The sequence below is a fragment of the Ictidomys tridecemlineatus genome, chromosome 4 (genome assembly GCF_052094955.1).
Source record: "Ictidomys tridecemlineatus isolate mIctTri1 chromosome 4, mIctTri1.hap1, whole genome shotgun sequence".
In the NCBI taxonomy this organism is placed as follows: Eukaryota; Metazoa; Chordata; class Mammalia; order Rodentia; family Sciuridae; genus Ictidomys; species Ictidomys tridecemlineatus.
The window spans coordinates 11,035,097-11,054,368 of NC_135480.1; the positions used below are offsets into that span (position 1 = coordinate 11,035,097).

Genomic DNA, 19,272 nt, shown 5'->3' on the forward strand with positions numbered 1-19,272 from the left:
AATGAGAGGAATGAGAGGAATCAGGGAAGATGTCTCACATTCAGCTTTAACAACTGTATAGATCACCAAGACAAGGACGTGGATTAGATAGATATACAGTTAAAAAATTAAAAATCCCTTTTTTTTTCCTTTTGTGGTGCTGAGGGTCAAACCCAGGACCTTGTGCATGCTGCTCAGTGTTCTACAACTGAGCCAGGCGCTCAGCCGCCCAAATCTCATTTGTAAAGTTAGGTTTGAAACTATTGGGCATTCACGTGGCATCATGGAGTCATTTTCGGGATAGAGGTTTTAAAACATCTTTCATTAAAATAGATCCTTAAATGTCTCATATATTTGGTGCTCTTGTAAAACATGGCTTTCAACTTCCTTTCCTATCTGCTCATTGCTAATATGAAGAAATACCATAGAACATTATGTATCGTTCTTGTATCCTGTGACCTTGACACATTCACTTATCAGCCCTAGTTTCTGTTGTGAGGTTTTGCAGACTCTGAGTTTTCTACATGGGCACCCCTCGGTCTGTGAATGGCGAGTTTTACTTCCTGCTTTCCAGCCTGTATGTATTTTATTTTTTTCTTCTTGCTTCATGGAACTGGCTAGACCATCCAGTAAAATGTTGAATGAAAGTAGGGAGAACAGTCATTCTTGCCTTCCTCTCTGCATTAGGGGGAAAGAATTCAGTGTGTATGTCATGATTTCATACCTGTCTTGACCAGATCAGGGAAGTTTTCTTCCACTCCTGCACTGTTATGAGTTTTCCTGACGAGATGAATTGGATCTTGTCAAATGCTGTTCCTGCATCAATTGTGAAAAGCTCATGCATTTTTTTTTATCCTTTATTCTTCTGATTCGGTGAACAACCATGGATTGATCTTAGAATTTTAAGGCAGCCTCACATTCTTGAGATAAACTGCACTTGCTCATATCAGTTTTTATATATTACTAAATGGACTTCCTAATACTTTAATAGGGTCCTTTTTGCCTATGCTTATAAATGATATTGGCCCATAATTTCATTTTCCTGGAATGCTTTTGTCAGGTTCAAGTCAGTTTCTGCTAAATTGTTAAATGATTTATAAAGTTTTCCCTTCTCTATTTTCTGAGAGTTTGTATAGGATTGCTATGATTTCTTCCTTAAATGTGACCATGAAGATATCTGGGCTTAGAGTTTTCTTCATGGGAAAATTAAAATTATGAATGTGATTTCTTTAATAGATATGGGGATATTTATTTTATTTTGGTCCCTTTTATCTAGTTATATTTTTGAAAGAATTTGTCCAGTTCATCTAAGTTGTTGAATTTTCTGACAAAGTTACTTATATTCTTTCCTTATTATCCTTTTAAGTCTTTAAGATCTGTAGGGATGTTTTCTTTTCTCATTTCTAATTATGGTCATTTGTGTTTTCTTTTTTCTTGATCATTCTTGCTAGTTATTTATTAAATTTATTTCATTTTCTAAAATAACTATTTTTATTGTATTTAATATTTCACTGATTTTAGACCTTTCTTTTCTAAGATCAACAAAGCCATAAGTTGCCCTTTAAGCACTGAATTAACTGTATTCCACAAATCTTGAAGTACTGTGTTTTCATCATCATTCAGTTAAAACATTTTCTAATCATTCTGATTCTTTAACCCATGGTTATCTGGTAATATGTTAATTTTAAAGTATTTGGGGGACTTCCTAAACATTTTATTGTAAGTATTTTTTAACTTAACACTTTTTGTGATCAGAGAACCTACTCTATAATGTCAGTCTGTTGATGATTATTGAAATATTTTTTTACAATCCAGCATACAGTCTTTCTTGATGAATGATGAATGTACTCTCCAATAGAATACGTAGTCAGTAGGTGTTGGATGTGATGCTTGATTAATGTCAATGAGGTCAAGCTAGTTGATGGTATTGCTTAGTAATTATATATTTATACTGAAATTTTGTCTCTTCTGTAAATCACTAAAGGGGGCTTAAAAACTATGATTATGGATTTGTCTCTCCCTTTAATTCTATCTATTGTTTGCATCAGATATTTTCAAGCTCTATTATTAGATGCATTCTGAACTTTGGGATTTTATGTCTTTATGAATTAATATTTTTCCCATGAAATCCCTCCAGTAATACTTTTATCTGATTTTAATACAGCCACTCCAGCTTTCTACATTTTTGTTGGTGTATCTTTTCCTTTTCTTTGACTTACTGTGTCAGCATACGTAAAGGGCAACTCTTTTTCATATAATTGGATCTTGGCTTTTATCTAATCAGACAATTTGAAATGTATGGTCTGTTTACATTTAGTGTAATTATTGTTATGGTGATTTAAGTCTATAATTTTGCCATTTGTTTTCTCTGTCTTATCCACATTTTGTACCTTTTCTTCCTTTCTTGCAATTTTTTTTTAATGTTGAGGTTTTTAAAATTTTCATTTGATCTCCTCCTTAGGTTTTTTGCTAAGCCTTTTAAGGGTTACTTTGGGGAATACAAAGTAACTCATCACCATCTAGAGTGAGTTAATATTATACCACTTCACATACAATATAAAATCTTTACATTATGTATTGAAAACCCCACAACATATGCTTATTATTTCTTCTTTAAGCAATTAATTATCTTCTAGAATTTAACAAATAAGAAAAAAAAGTATAGTTACTTGCACAGGTACTATTTCTGGTGTTTTTCATCCTGTGTACAAATCCTAGTTTCCATCTGACCTGAAAAACATGTTTTAACGTGCTCCCTGTGATGAATTCTGAATTTGTCCAAAAACATCCTTATTTGCTTTCATCTTTTAAAATAGACTTTTTCTTTCTTTCTTTCTTTCTTTTTTTTTTTGTACCAGGGAAACTCAGGGGCACTCGACCACTGAACCACATCCCCAGCCCTATTTTGTAATTTATTAGAGACAGAGCCTCACTGAGCTGCTTAGGGCCTTGCTAAATTGCTGAGGCTGGCCTTGAACTTGTGATCCTCCTAGGATTACAGGCCTGCGCCACCATGCCCAGCTAGACTTCAATTTTTTTTTTAAATATTTTTTTAGTTGTAGTTGGACACAATATCTTTATTTTATTTTTCTGTGGTGCTGAGGATCGAACCCAGGGCCCCACACATGCTAGGTGAGTGCTGTACCGCTGAGCCACAACCCCAGCCCCTAGACTTCAATTTTAAATAGCTGCCTTAGAATCACAGCGGTATTGATTGGAAAATACAAGAGAGTTTTCTTGCCCTGCCCTCCAGAGGCCTCTGTTTTTTAAGAATGTTTTTATTAAATACAGACTCCTAGGTTGACAGGATTCCCACCCCCATTTGAACATTGTAAAGATTTTTCATTGCCTTCTGTCTAGCATTATTTTTGATGAAAAATTTGGTAATTTTTTTTCCAGTACTAGAGATTGTACCCAAGGGTGTTTTAACCACTGAGCTACATCCCCAGCCCTTCTTATTTTGGGACAAGGTCTTGATAAGTTGCTAAGGTTAGCCTTGACTTTGTAATCCTCCTGCCTCAGCCTCCTGAGTTGCTGGGATTGTTAGCAGCCAGGCTATTTGGGCAATGACCAAACAGACTCCATTTTTGGCCCGAGACTCCATGTCATGTAAGAAATGCTTCTCCCAAGGGAAAGCCCCCACTCTGTACTCATCAACAGTTGCTTAGCTTAGCATGTTTGGCAACACAAAATGGCAATTCTTATACAATGTAAAATTGTTCTCTCTTTGGTTCCCATTTTTCTTGGACAATGTATCCTGTCAGAGATTGATTGTCTAGATGTTAGTAACCATTCTTTAACTTGTACTCAACTAGGGACATTTTGGCCCATTCCCTTTCTGCTTATGATTTTAGTTCTCCGGATGTTCTTTTAATGGTTTTGAGTCATAGCAGCAGCCACTTATGACTAATATGGTTTTGGACTACAAAAGGTGCACTCAACCCCCAGGAGAGGGTCAAAGGGTGTAGACTTGCAGCCTGCCCCTTGGCCCACCAGCTGGTGGATCCGTATGGCCAACTGGTGAATAGTTTCCATCTCCTGCTTTAAGATCAACTCGGAGATTTATTGCAATCTCTGCCGTAACAGGATTAGGTAAGTGATCAATCTTACTGTCATTCTGCTCCCTGGGTCTTTCCTTCTGAAGTCATTTTTAAAGATTTTTCTCTTTATTTTTTTATGTTCAGCAACTTGACTATCATGCTTCTATAAGTGTTTTGTTTTGTTTTCCTGCTTGGGGATTCACTGAGTAAATTGATATTTTTCATCTCATTGGGAAAATGGCCATTATTGCTGTAAACTTTTTTCTGCTCCAACCTTTCTCTCCCCTCATTCTGAGACTGCCGTTATACACGTGTTAAAATACCTGATACTGTTCAGTGGTCACTGTTCTTGTTTTTAGCTTTTTTCCTCTCCGTGAATGTCACTCTGAGAAATTTCTGTTCCTTTCTTCAAGTTCATCGATCTCTCTTTCTGAAGTTTTCAACCTACGATGAAATCCTACCCATGAATTTTATTTATGATTTTAGATCTCAGGATGAAAATTGAATTTTATTTCAAATGTGATATTTTTCAGTTCTAGGAAGAATAGCCACTTAATTACTTTTTATTGTTTCTTTTTCTTGAGTGATTTTTTTTTCATATCTCACTAAAGGGACATTTTTTTCTACTGTTAATAGTTTCCTTTAAATCCTTACATATATTTATAATAGTTGTTAAGTTCCTGTCTGCTCTAACATCTTTGTTATCTAGGGGTCAATTCCTGTTGTTTTGTATTTAACCTGGTTGCGAGTCACATTTTTCTAATTTTGGTCATGCCTAGCAATTTTACATTTTATGCTGGACATTGTGAATGCTAAATTTTTTAATTGTCAAGATTTCGTGCCTTCCTTTAAAAAATGTTGTGTTTTGTTCAAACAGACAGTAATTTGCTAGATAAGCTTGATTCTTGCAAGCTTATTTTTAAACTTCATCGGAAAGTGGCACATAGTTTAGGGCTATCGTAGCCCCATTCCTTAGGAGTGTTTTTCTGGGGTCTCAATTGAGTGTTCAGAGTAGTCAGTGGGGTCCTTGATTCTAACTAATGGGAACACCTATATCTCCCAGCACTACCAGACCCAGCGGCAATTATCCGCCAGGCTTGTGGAGTCTTGCCCTGCACATGCTTAAGTCTTCAGTATTAAAGACTCCAGGAGATCCCGGTGCAGATTTCTGGAGCTCCGTCTCTGCACACATTCCTTTCTAGGACACTGACCCACGATGCCTTGGCAGCTGCAAATGTTGATCTATGCTATGTTCTGCTTGGATTCCATCTCATTAAACCATCAGAAAGTACACTCAAGCAAAAAGTCAGGGAGATAATGGGGTTCACTTTGCATATTTCCTTTCTGTTGGGGTTCACAACCTTGCACTGACTATTACACAGTGTTCAAAAACAGTTGCTTCATACATTTTGTCCAGTGTGTGATTGTTTATGGTGAGAGGGTCAGGGAATGGTTGAATTTCAAAAACTATGTTTATGCAACTTGTCTCCTAATTTGATGGACATCTAGATTGTTCTAAATGATGATATAGCACAACTGCTGTGTGCAGCTCTGGCTTGAATCCCCAGTTCTGCCACTTATTGGATGTGGTTTTCGGAGGAAGCTACCGGCTCTTCTCTCCACTTGCAGATGGGCATATAATAACAACCATATCCTAGAGTTGCTCTATGAAGTCCATGAGATGCTGTATGTAAAATGCTTAGAACAGTTCCTGGGACTCAAAAAAAATGTTAGTTATTATTATTCAATATTCTTACTAGCATAAACAATAAAATAATGAGCATTCTGGAACATTTATTTGCATGTTGTATAAGTAATAGCTCTGGAATTCCTGGATCAATAGATATATGCCTTTCATAATTTGATAGCTATTGCCAAATGTTCTTTGTTGGCCCCAATAGATTTTAGCATACATATTTCACTGAAAATTCAAGGTTTAAATTCTTCATTGAAATTATGAAACAGTTATTTTATGTTCACAGACAAGGTCTGATCCTGTCACTTACTCTGCCTCGAAGTCAACTTGCCTGCTTCTCCGTTCACAGAGGGGAGAGCTCCAGCAGTCCCTGGCACTCCCAGACACTCCATAAATATTTATTTCTTCCTTCTTATCCACTTTTCAAGAGCGTATTAACTTAGTTCCTGGAGAAATGTTTTTCTGCCTTCCATAAATTAATGGTGGTAGCCAAGCGCTTTGGAGAGTAGTTTTGTTTGCGTTCTGGGTCCGAGTGTGTGTGTGTGTGTGTGTGTGTGTGTGTGTGTGTGTGTGTGTGTAACTTCTACTAGTTCTCTGTCACCCGTGGCCTCTTCTACCACCCCTAGGTTTGGCATAAGGATGTGAAGTGTTTCTTTTGTCAGCACAGTTTGAGAGAAAAGCTGTGGGTGGATTAAAGGTGCTGACCCCACCTGAGTTCCTCTCACAGGTTCCGCAGAGATGAGTCAGAGAGAGGGGCGTCCGTAGGCAGGACAACCAGAACATCCTCTGAAAGCTCACGGAAACGCATTTTGCTCTTGAGTCCGGGGGCCATGTTATACAACATGTTCCTAGAGTCCAGTATTTGTAAGGATCCTTCTGTTATAAAATCTAAAAAGTAATGTTGGAATTCCTAACAGGTTTCAGAGATTTAGTCCATGGTCAGGGTCTGAGGTGACTCCGTAGCTGTGGGTTCGAGGTGAGGCAGGACATCATGGCAGAAGGTGTGGCAGAGGAGAGCTCAGCTCATGGTAGCCAGGAAGCAGAGAGAGAGAGAGAGAGAGGGAGGGACAGTGGGAGGGAAGGAGAGAGAAACGTTCAGGGAGGGAGGAGGGAGGGCGACACGCTACACTTCAATGGTGTACAGTGGATTTTCTAGTAATTTCTTTGGCAGATCAACTGGCAGAAAGAAATAACCAAGAGACACATTTTCAAACAGTAGACTTTTGCCCAGGATCTTCAATCCTGAATCTTTCCAGTATATTCCAGGAAGAAAAGACTATGTGCTTCCTTACGAAGTGGGGAAGTAGGAGTCTAATAGACAGTTTAAAATCTTCCCAAACAGATGATATTAGACTTCTTGGTAAAAAAAAAAAAAAAAAAAAAAAAGATAGAACTCATGCCATTAATTGGACAAGTACAATATTCAACCATATTTGTACCATGAAACTTGTGAAGCCGTTCATACAGCTTATGCTGAAGGGAAAAAAAATAGCATTTGTAACACTCATTTCCAGATATGAAATATTTTTACTACAAAAACATCTGTCTCTGTATAACAAAGTAATAAATCATCTGGGGGAAAATTATTTCCTGTAACTCTACCTTGTATGGATGCTAATGCATCAATCATTTTTCTTCTACAAATGCTAGTTTGGTTCCAATATTAATAAATATAAACCGTTTAAAAAAAAAAACAAAAAAACCTTCCATTTCCCCTTTCACTGTCCTCTCTGAAGCCCAGCTTACTTGTATTTCCAGCCACAGCTGACTTCAGAGTGTGTGGATAAGCTCGGGAAAATGGGAAAAGAGAACACGCTGCTTTGGGTTGTTTAAAAATTTTAGTTATAGAATACTTGTCTCTGTTCTTTTGACTCTAATAAGTATTTTAAAACTCATCAAATTTAAACATGCACCTTATCTTTAGCTAATGGGTAAATGACTTGGCAAGGCAACAGCTGGAGAAGTGAGATATGAACCGTGCCTGACAGTAATATGTGGTTATCCTTTATTTACCTAACAGGTACAAAAGACTCAGCAGCAGCCTGGGTCACTAATCCCCAACGAGAGGCCGTCGTGGGCACATGTAAGCATGCTCAGCAGAAGCCAGGTGGTGTTCAGAAGACCCAGTGACTTTTGCACTTCCAAGGCAATTGATACGATCAAATCAGCCAGAAGCGTTTGAATCTATGATTAAGAGAATTGGAAAGAACCTTAGAGCTCCTCCGAGTGCTCGGCACTAGGTCAACACCTTTGAACACACGTGTCCTAAGCTGGGGAGACTGAGACAAAGATAGCCACGTGCTTTCTAAAAGCATGCTCTAATCTGCCCTGCCATGATCTGTTTTTTCCAGATGTTACCATGTCTATAGCAAACCCCCAATTTTGCCGACACAAGAGGTGGAAATGTAACATTTTAAAAAATTATGGGACAGATTTTGAGCATCCTTTTATGTATACTGGCCCCCTTATTTGGGGGGTCTTTCTTTTAAAAGTCAATGCACACTATCATTGGACTCACTGGTGGGAAGAGGACTCATTCAGCAGGAAAGAGGCCAGCAGGGAGCGGCTCCTCCTCTGTAGAACAAGGGAGGGCTGCAGTCTGGGGTCCTCAGCCTCTTAGATACCCTCCCAATGGGCAGAATCTGTTGGTGACCTTTTATAAAAGTTCTGATCTCTTCGGTTCTCAGAAAAGACAGTTCAGAGGCCATAGTCCCTGGGGACAGGGTTTCACTTTTCCAGGGTCCCATATTTTGCCTTTCTGGATTGGGACTGTAGTTTTCATGCAGTAAATAAGCTCATAATAAGTAAATAAGTAAATAAGGCCTTTAGCATATCGCCTGTGCCAACGGATCTGAAGTAAAACCAAGAGAGCCCTGGAGCAAAGACGTCAATTGGAGTTTAAAAAGAACTGCGATTCGGAGAACCCAACCTAGTCAGAAAAACCAGACTGTTCCAAAGAACACAAAGACCGTACCGGGTGTTTAGAGGGAAGGGGAAGTGAAAAAGAAGACGAGGAGTTTCCAAGCAGTTAGCACCTGTTGTTTGCCAAGGAAGGTGGCTGGTGCCGAGGCCATCAGAACGCTAGGTTACACAGGCTCTGGGACCGGGGCTACCTTTAGGTGAGAAGTTCATGGTGTTTATGGCTTTTGGAGACTTAGCCTCGTTCAAAAGTTCACTCTTTTTCATTCTGGGTAGAGATGTGCATGAAGCCCTCCCAAGAATAGCTCTGGACAGCACGGCAGGCGCCCCTGACTGTATGATTCCATTTTCCTCATGAGGTTTATCTTTCCCACTTTTTGATCTGGATCTTACCTTAGGGAGCATCATGGATCAGCACTTTGGTGGAAATCCCTGGGAGCTGAGGTTTTGGGGATCTCAGGAGTCGTGTCCCATGTAGAAAGTTATATCCCAAATGGAACCATGACCAAGAGCCCGAGTAAAGGAGCTAAAGGACCCATTTGAGCAACAGAGGGAGTCGGTCTGGTCTAGTCTAATGTCATTAGAGCTGGCGGTGTAAAGTATCACAGAAGGGATCCACCAGAGTAGTTCCCTAGGTCACCATAATTAATGTGTGATTGGTACCTCTGCAGCAACGGGAAAAACCAAGAAGGACCTGGGTGGAACAGATAAAGCAACAATCGATACACTGATTACTAGGATAATTTGAAATCCGAACCTAGGTGGACTTTCAGGGAAGCTAGCTGAATAAATCAGAAAACATAAAGTCAAACCAACCAGGAAAATTGGTAGAAGGAATTCCTCTTGGAGATTTAGCAAAGGGCAATATTTTAAAAGTCTCTAATTCCACCTGAGTAGGGGTATTTACAGGGACAAGAGGCTTGGCAGTAGCACATGATGTTGAGAGCCACAGCCGAAGAGGCCCCAGCAAACTTCCAGCTGATTGGCTCACCTTGGCCCCAGCAAACTTCCAGCTGATTGGCTCACCTTGGCCCCAGCAAACTTCCAGTTGCCAGCTGATTGGCTCCTCTGCAGTGAAGCTCATTGGGCTGTTTCCCCGCCCTTTTAGACTACGGAGCTGCTCATTGGGGGACTCTTTTGGCTCCGCCCATGCGACCCAGCCAATCGGCCTCAAGAGCGGGAGGAGTGGGGTTGAGAGGCTCATGGGAAGCCAGTGGTGGCAGTTGGGCTCTGAGGGAATTCCTGAAGAGCTCCTGTGGTGCTGGGGTGTGTGTGTGTGTGTGTGTGTGTGTGTGTGTGTGTGTGTGTGTGTGTGTGTGTGTATGTGTTCTAAATATAAAGTTCCTTCCTGCTTGATAAGTGGCTCCTGAATTGTGCCCAGCCGGACTGTGGCAACATACTCCTCCTTGGGCTGGTGACAAATAATCAAGTTCTGAGTAATTACTGAGGACAGCACACGGGAATAGAAATCTAAAGACCTTTGTGGGCCCTAGTGGCTCTGGCAGGAGATCAGGCAATTCTGTTAACACCTGGAGAGAGATTATTATACATCATTCCAAACAGGGGCAGTTCCTGGCCATGATCTTAACACTCTGCCAAACCTTGCCCACCCCCTGGAGCTGACCCCTCTGGGTAACTGGCATCCTTGAGCGTACCCATGACTCTCTCCCCATAGTTGGAGAGATTTTCACAAGGATGGTTTTCTGTGGTGTAAAGGACATTTCTGGCCCTTGAGGGTGATTTAGTTCGGGGCTGGTAACCATTTACAAGGTTGTAAAAGGGGTAGGTAGGTCCCTAGGAAGCATCATCTAGTAAGTCTCCAACCATCCACACCATCAAATGGTTTCCCTTCTGGATAACATAAAAAAACACAAACGGGAGCACAAGGGATCTCTGCCGGTGTGACTACTTATGGAGTCACTGGTGGGAACAGAGGGGACTACAGAGTCAAGCCAGGATTCAGAATTTGATAGCATTCACCCAAAGGAATGGATGTAGGGTGGAGGGTTTCATTAAAACCCAGTGGTCTTGCATCCAGACTGTGTGCGGAGGTAAGTACTGAATCAGGAGCAGAGTGGCAGGCTTGAGGTGATCAGTAGCACAAGGCAGAGGGACTTCCTGTGGAATAGGATCAAGTTTGGTATGGGGTGAACCCAAAAAAGGGAGGAGCCACCTTTAAAAAGTGGTTTTATAGCCAGGTGCAGTGGAGCATGCCTATAATCCCAACAGCTAGGGAGGCTGAGGCAGGTGGATTGCAAGTTTGAGGCCAGCCTCAGCAACTTAGTGAGACTCTGTCTCAAAATTAAAAAAAAATAAAATAAAAAGGACTGAGGATGCAGCTCAGTGGTAGAGTGCCCCGGATTCAATCCACAGTACTAAGAAGAAAAATAAATGTAAAAATGTTTTACTCTAAAGTGAGAGAAGTAGGGGCTGCCTGGTTTGTGGTGAAAGTTTCCATATTGGCAAAAATCATAGCCTGGGATAATAATTGGGTCTGATGATGACCCAGATCCTTTTTTTTTAGGTTGTTCATAACATTTCCAGCAATGAGACCGGCTCTCCGCTTTGGCCAAGGGACTGAAAGACCAAAGTGTTTTGATGCCAGGAAGCGTCCACATTGCAGAGACAATTAGTAAGAGGAAATACCTCTTGCAGCATTACCAAAACACCAGTTAATCATTCGAACAGACTTTAACAGGGCAAGAAGCATGAAGTAGTGCCATAAGTGTAAATCAACACGTGAAAATGTTTAGAGTGGCGTTTTAGGGGTCTGCTAGTCTCCTGTGGGAAGCGGACTGGAACGCTGGGGCGTAGACCAGCGGGGAAACGGCCGAAAGAGGATTGGTTGCAGCACAAAATGACAGTGATTTCAAGATCTCTCATTGTACCCACACCTGGTCCTGTGTCTTGGGAAACACCGGCCACATAAGCCGTCACCTGCTTTGACCCGGGCACCCCAAGTTGGTCTCTTTTTCTGGAGTTGATTTGTCTTGGTCAGCTTAACCTTTAGATCTCTAGATTTGGTTGTGACAGCCATTCAGGAATGAAGGTCTTTTCAAAATGATAAACATGGATCCACAAGTCATTGCTGTGGGGTGTGGCACAGCATACTAGTGACACTTGGTAGGGTCCTTCCTATCTTGACTGCAAAGCCTCCTTAACGAAGGTATATTTTCTAACAGGCAGAATCTCCAGATTGTAAGTCCCTTGCGGGTGGCTCTTCATCTCCCAGGGGTTGCTGTGCAAAGATTTTCCTGCTAAGCCTGTGTTTTTTAAGCCTGAGCTCATTCCTTATGGTAAGTTAGCCTGTTACCTTTAATTAAAGCTGGCTCATAAAACCTTTAATTGAGTCTCACTGGCTAGCCACTAACCATCTCCCAGGGAGACAGTTTATAGTTTCCAAGGCCGGGGGGGATCTAACGTTGAACACCACAAGAGTGGGTCCATGTGTCAAGCCTTTGGAAAGATTCCACCATTTTTGCAAACTGTATCTTAATTATCCCATTGATTCATCCCACCAGGACAGAGGGCTGAGTGTGGTGGGTGTCATTAAAATGGGGAAGAAAGGGCCAAACTTTATATATGGATTGGATAATTTGTTCTGTGAAATGAGTTCCTTGGTTGCTCTGTAGTGCAGAGGATTTGACTCTCCAGCTGGGAATGGTTCATTGCAATAATGTTATGATTTAGATAAGAGGTATCCCCTAAAGGCTCATGGGTGAGACGTTGCAAGAAAGTTCAGAGGTGAAGTCATTAGGTTAGGAGAGCTGTGACCTAATCAGGAGATTCATCTACTGATCAGGATTAGCTGGGTTGTAACTGCAGGCAGGTAGGATGCAGCTGCAGGAGGTGGATCACTGGGAGTGTGCCTTTGTGGCTTGTGCTTTTGTCACCGGTGACTGGAGCTCTCTCTGCTCCCTGATTGCCTGTCCTGAGCTGCCTTCCTCCTCACCTCAAGCCCAGAGCCACGGAGTCGGCCACCTATGGACTGAGACCTCTGAAACTGTGAGCCAAAACAAACTCTTCCTCCTTTAAACTTTTCTTGTCAGGGTTTTGGTCCCAGTGACAAAAAACTGACTTAAACAAAACAATATCCTACTTGGTACTGAGGCAATGGCTCTGTGGCAAGAAAACACTTCAACCCAGTGAGAAAATGTGCAAACTATTACCAAACCTTTAGCCTTGGGATGACGGTAACAGGCTGAAATCCGAGAGCTGTGACTCCAAATGTCTAGAAGGCACGGGAACGTGGCCCGGCGAGATACTGATTGACTTTCTAGGTCATGTTTTAGGCAAACCTGACATCTCTGATAAATCTGCGAATTAATCCCAATAATACTCTTTTCCCCAAGGGATCATCTTGTCCAACCCCAATAGGTTAAATTGTGCATGTAACTGAGGATCTGAGACTGCAGGCAATTATAGAGGACCGGCACTGGGGCTGGATCTAAAAATAGTCCCCAGAGGTCCCTGTGCCGGAAGGCTTAGTCCCCAGCTTGGCACGATTGAACACTTAAGAGGTGGGGCCTAGTGAGAGGTCTTCAGGCCATTAGAGACATGCTCTTGGCCAGGACATTGGGACCTCAGCCACCTCTTCTTCTCTCTCTTCTTCCCAGCCAGGAGGTGAACAGGCTTCCTGCACCAAGCATTCCTCACACAGGTTCAAAAGCCATGGGGCCAACCAACCATAAACTAAACTGTGATCCCCAAATAAGCCTTTTCTCTTTTTAAGTTGATTATCTCAGGTGTTTTGTAACAGTAACAGAAAAAAGGTGTCTTATTTGGGCCACAAGTTGGTTTTCGGATCAAGGAAGTATCCTTGTGATCGCCATTTTGACATCTCCTATTTAGTAGCCAACTGTTTGGCTTCAGATATTTTTTTTTCCAGATTTTTTTAATATTTATTTTTTAGTTGTAGTTGGATACAATATCTTTATTTTATTTATTTATTTTTATGTGGTGCTGAGGATCGAATTCAGGACCTCGCACGTGCTAGGCAAGTGCTTTACTGCTGAGCCCCAGCCCCAGCCCTGGCTTCAGATATTTCATCCTTCAGAGTTTTAGTGTAGAATATAGAGAAAGCAATGATATTGAGAGGGAAGAGATATAAATAATCAAAAAAGAGTGGCCAAAAATTAAATATTAGCCACAGCATCAGCCTTTTTTTTTTTTCCCTTATGTGGTACCTCTGGGGACTGAATCTGGGTGCTCTACCACTGAACTACATCCCCAGCCCTTTTCTACTTTTTATTTTGTGACGGGGGTCTTGCCAGGTTGCTGAGCCTGGCCTCAAACTTGCCATCCTCCTGCCTCAGCCTCCCAAGGTCCTGGGATCACAGGTGTGCGCCACTGTACCTAGCTCACAGCACCAGTGTTATGTTTGCCCTTCCTTTCTTTGGTATCCACTACTGAGTATCCAAAAATTTGGATTAGGGCTAATGATTCAGGTTTTCATATGGAATCTAACAATTCTGTGACATAAATGATTATATATATATATATATATATATATTTTTTTTTTTTTTCTCACCTGAAGAAGCCAAAAATCCTGTTTTCAGAGCATGGCAGAAAGAAAAAAAAAAAGAATCATGTGCTAAAAAAAAAATGTTCTTCTTCAAAAGTATAGCTGCTATGGGTATAAATGTTAGCTGTTTCCCCCTTTGATATGTCACAAGCTCTTATTAGAGCAAACGGTTCCGCCAGCTGGGCAGATGTGGCTAAAAGTACAGGGCCATGTTCCATGACCTCTATCAATGAGAAGATGACATATCCGCCATGTGTCTCTTCTGTTCTCCTTCAACTAAGACCTATCAGTTGCCAGGCATCATGGTGCATCGCTATAATCCTAGCTACTTCAGAGGCTGAAGCAGGAGGACTGCAAGTTCAAGTTCAGCCTGGGCAATTTAGTGGGACCACATCTCAAAATTTAAAATTAAATAGATAGACATAGACAGACAGACAGACAGACATAGATGCCTCAGTAGCAAAGTGCCCTTCAGTTTGATCTCCAGTACCACGAAACGAGACTGGTAAACCTGACAATTTCTGCATGTTTTTAAAGACTCTTTTTGTAGTTGTAGATGGACAGCATGCCTCTATTTTGTTAGTTTTATTTATTTATTTAGTGGCGCTAAGGATCGAACCCACACGCTAGGCTACAGCCCCCAACCCAGGTTCTGCATTTTCAAGGAGTGAGTCTGCTGTCAGTCAAGGTTAAACAGTCATGGGAACTTGATCACTAGGGACAGGAAGCAGAGTGGCAGGAGTTAGAGAATCACAACAAGCAGCAGTCACATTAGAAGGTGATAGTAAGAGTTTTATTTGTGGACAGATGCCGAGTGTGGCCAGAGTTGAGAAGAGGTTCCGGGGGAGAGGTCCAGGTTCCAGGGGACCCTATAATTCTGTGACTGCTTGTAGTGGATTAGCAGCAGCTGCAACTGCTCTTACATCAGGAGGCGAGCCTTTAGCTACAGGCCTAACTGTGGGCTCTAAAAACCCTATCTGTCTCAAAACCCAGTAGGTCTATGGTAATCTCCATGGGTTGCGCTTAGTACACCGAGGGCATTTCCATCTTGTTCATGGGAAAAACAAAGAAAAAGTTAACGATAAGATCACAGAAACTGGTCTTGATTTGTTGAAAGGAAGTTTCCATTCCCTCTGCACATAGTCAGGGGTCAGGTCAGTCACCCCGAAGGAATGCACACAGAGCTGGTGCTACAGCAGAGACACTGGGAGTCCACTGTTGGCAATGTCCTGCCAACCATAAAAATTCTCATAAACTGTCTTTTGTTTGCTGATGCCAGGAAAGAAAGGATCCCTTTTATTCTCTGAAGATCAAGCAAGAGACCATGTTCTGAAATCCAATGGTCTAAATGTTTAACTTAGGGAAGCGAGAAATGAAATTTCTCCCTAGAGACCTCGTGGTTTAGTAGCTGATACCTTGGACAGTTGTAAATACCTCATGTGAGGATAAAGAACACAGAGGCCATCAACATATTGTGTAAGTGGAGTGGCAGGGGACTTCCTCGTCTCCAGTCTGCCTTTAGCTTCTGAGACAGATAAGTAGGGCTCTGTCTACACTCATGCATCATCGCGCAGGTGTACAGTTATTCTACCCCAGTGAAGGGGGTATCACCTAGTTGGCAGGATCTACAGGCATACTTTAAGAAAGCACTACAAAGGTCAAAGGCTGTCAAGGTCTTACCATCAGTTGGTATGACAGATAATCAAGTGTGAGTGTCAGGCATGACCACATGTCTAGAAATTACAATGTTATTAAGTCCCCTTAAATCCTTGACAAATTGCTGCCCTTGAATATTGGGTTTGCCCACTGGTAGGATGGGAGTATTATTGGGCTGGAATATAGGATGATCAGTCCTAGCTTAAGATAATCTTCAGTTGTGGGTTTAGTCCCTAGCAGAGTCAAAGCTTTTTGTTTTTAATCTATATTTTAGTTGGGGGAGTTGAATGAATGTCTCCAATATGAATGGAAATTTTCTGATCAGCAGACTAGAATGGATTCCAAGATTGTGTTGACATCATCTGTGTTTGAGGTCGGTTGTAATAATAAAAAAAAAAATATGGGGATTGAAATTTCAAATGGTACAGTGTCGAGAATTATCTAGGGTTAACTGTATTTCCGGATCTTAGAAGAAAGAGATTACGCACCTTATGGGCTTCCAGGAAATCTCAACCTAGTAAATGGATAGAAGAAACACTAAAAGAAACTGGTGATCTAGCATAAATAAATAAAAATCCCCAGTATGCAAAACAAAAAGAAAAAAAGAAGCTGGTGAGAGGCTTGATTGAACCCTAGCTAGGAGGCAACAGGGAGTGACTTATTGCCAGTCATTGGCTGATTTGAAATCCTAACCATTTGTGGTTTATCATTACTCCAAAGAACAATAACCCATAAGATTGGTCAGGTTAAAAACTGCTAGAGTTGCACCAGTATTGATGAATACTTTTGTGACCTCATTTTTAATAAACATCTCGGCATCTCCCTGGGTATTAGGAAGAAGAGAGACAAAAGTTTCCCTGGGCTCCTTGGAGCACCTCTTTTGTTTAAGCTGAAAGAAATTTCCTTCAGGAAAATGTGCTTTGTCTTGTTGACGCAGCTTTTGGAGGCTACAGCACTTCTCTCTAGCCACTGGCTTTCTTGTGGTGGTCGCAGGCTCCTCTGGGGGATTGAGTTTGGTGAAGCTTGAGTTGGAGTCTGTCAGACGCTGCATCTGATGGTTCACAGCCTGAGCAGCCTGAAGCTGAAAGTCCAGCACTTGTGTGGCCTTCTTTTTGGCAGTGTTTATGAGCATTTCAGAGTTGTTCAAGTCAGGTGACGGGCTCCAGAGTACCCACGGCAGCCCTGCCAAGCTGACTTGGCTTCACTGAGGTGCAAAGTCTTACTCTGGCCCCCGAGCACAGGATGAACTGAAAAAGGAGGAGGCCTCAGAGTTTATCTTTTCCAGGCTACAATATGGTTTCCAGACTCTTCAGGTCTATCACAGCCCTGGAAGACTGGTTCATCTGGTTTCTGGGTGCATTGCTAGATTTTCTTTCTTTCTTTCTTTCTTTCTTTTTTTCCCCCAGTCAATTGCTTTGGGGAAGACCTCAGGGAGCTATTTATGTAGCTCCTGACAAGGCAGTTGCCCTTCTCTTTGAAAAATCATATAAGGTGTGCCAGTCGGCTTTCCCACCCCTGTCTTGGCATGTCCCCCACCAACGAGTGCGTGCAGTAACTCACAACGGTTGGAGCATCCAGGATGGGACATCCAGGCGGGAGGGGTTTTAGTAACGCAGGTAAATTCCCTAGCACAGGCAACAGGATCCTCAGGGGGATCTGGGAAGTGGTTGGCCACTGCTCTGAGCTGTTTTTCCTCCAGGAAGAAGAGGATAGACAGGGAATCCCAGGCCCTCCTTCAATGGCTTAACTTGAAAAGGGAGTACTTTGAGACAACTTTAAAAGGGAAATTCAGATAAGGCTGGTAAATAAGTGGGGGACAGGGTGGGGGGAGGTAGAGGGATCAGTGGGTTAGTGAGATGGTGGAACAGGGAGTGCAGACGGTTAAAGGAGCCTGCAAAGTGGGTGCATTTGCCTTTACAGAGACCTCAGATGTACTTTCTAGATTAGACAGTCTTTGCGATAGCTTTGCATTATTTTCTTTTCGAAAAGCAACTTTGGATTCTTACAGATGCCTCCAAATACCAAGTGAAATAGGAGTACTGTGTGATTTTTTGATCCTTGTCCTTCCATTGGTGGAGAAAAACTAATTTGGTGATGTCAGACCAACTCCAGAGAGGCCACTGCAATTCAAGGCTACTTTGGACAGTCAGTCCATTCAGTCAAGAATTGATGGGACAGGGCTGGGGTTGTGGCTCAGCAGTGGAGCGCTTGCCCACCATGTGTGAGGCCCTGGGTTCAATCCTCAGCACCACATTAAAAATATATAAATGAAATTAAGGTATTGTATCCATCTAGAACTGGGGAAAAAAAAAAAGGAATTGACAGGACAAGGGACTTAAAAAGTTTAGTATATGTAACCAGAAGGACTTCTGTGAACCCGTGAGTACTTACCAGAACAGAAGGAAAAACATAATTTGGGACAGATCCAGCATGGGGGTAGAGTGGCGGGAGACCTCCCAAACCAAGGTGGGAGGTTCAGGGGTCCAGAGGACCAGAGGACTCACTCAAGATCTGGGGCCCTCAGGGAGAAAGGGAGACACAAAGGCCCTAGCAGGTACTGTGTTCAAGTCCATGTGGCCCCCGAGAGCCATGGAGGGTCACTTTGTTTCCCACTTCTGACACCATTTAACGTCAACCAGTCTGAAATAACACCCAGAGAGTAGCAAAGAAGGCATTTATTGGGGGTTTTAAAAGAATGGCGATTCAGTTAGAAAAATCGGCCTATGTTCCAAAGCTCAGATTGTGCAGTTTTTAAAGAGAAAGTGAAGGGAAAAAAAGAAAAATTCCAGCCAGTGTGCACAAGTTCTCTGCCACGGCAGGTGACAGGCACAGACGGGCTCTCTGAACGTGAGGCTCCTATGTGCCGGTTGCCACGGCTCTCTCTAGGTAAGAAGTTCATTTGTGGTCTTCACAGCTATTGTTTCAGGATGATCATGGCTTTTGCAGACTTACCAAGCCCAAAAGCCCACTCTTCTTTCTGGGTAGAAATGTGCAGGAATCCCCTTCCAGAAGGCACCCCACTCCATCTTAGATGCTGCCGGCTGAAGGGACTCCACTTCCTGTGGGAGGTCTCACACTGGCTCCTGATGAACATTCCACTACCAGTACCCTTGTCAACGTCAGCTAAAGGGACCCTGGCCTCACAGCTTGGTTTCAAATAACAGAAAAGAAATCCTAACTGGTGTAAGGGGGAAAAGAAATGCACTGGCTCAGGCAGCCAGGGAGGTCAGAGGTAAAGAACTGCAGGAGCAGGCCTGGAGGTGACAGCTCAGCACTGCCCACTTGACTCTACCCTCTGTCCCTGGATCTAATTCTCTCTTATGCAGAGCCGCCTCCTTCATGTGACAGAAGCAGGCTGTGCCTGCTAAGTGCCTCTAGCACTCCTTCAGCCTGACTTCATGGATCAAGGGACAAGCTCAGGGCTCCAGATTGTTATTCTGACCCTTGGGCCAACCACT

The 19,272-nt window shown here is 42.3% G+C and overlaps 1 long non-coding RNA gene across 2 annotated transcripts; it reads left to right on the forward strand.

Moving 5' to 3' along the window:
• The first annotated feature begins 442 nt into the window (after positions 1-442).
• On the forward strand, positions 443-18,087 carry LOC144377001 (uncharacterized). 2 transcript variants are annotated; one of them, XR_013437469.1, is made up of 4 exons: positions 443-556; positions 3,834-4,071; positions 7,736-8,834; positions 11,159-18,087. It is a non-coding gene; the product is annotated as an uncharacterized LOC144377001 (long non-coding RNA). The 2 variants fall into 2 exon arrangements; XR_013437468.1 differs by having other exon boundaries at positions 7,736-18,087.
• The last annotated feature ends 1,185 nt before the right edge of the window (positions 18,088-19,272 follow it).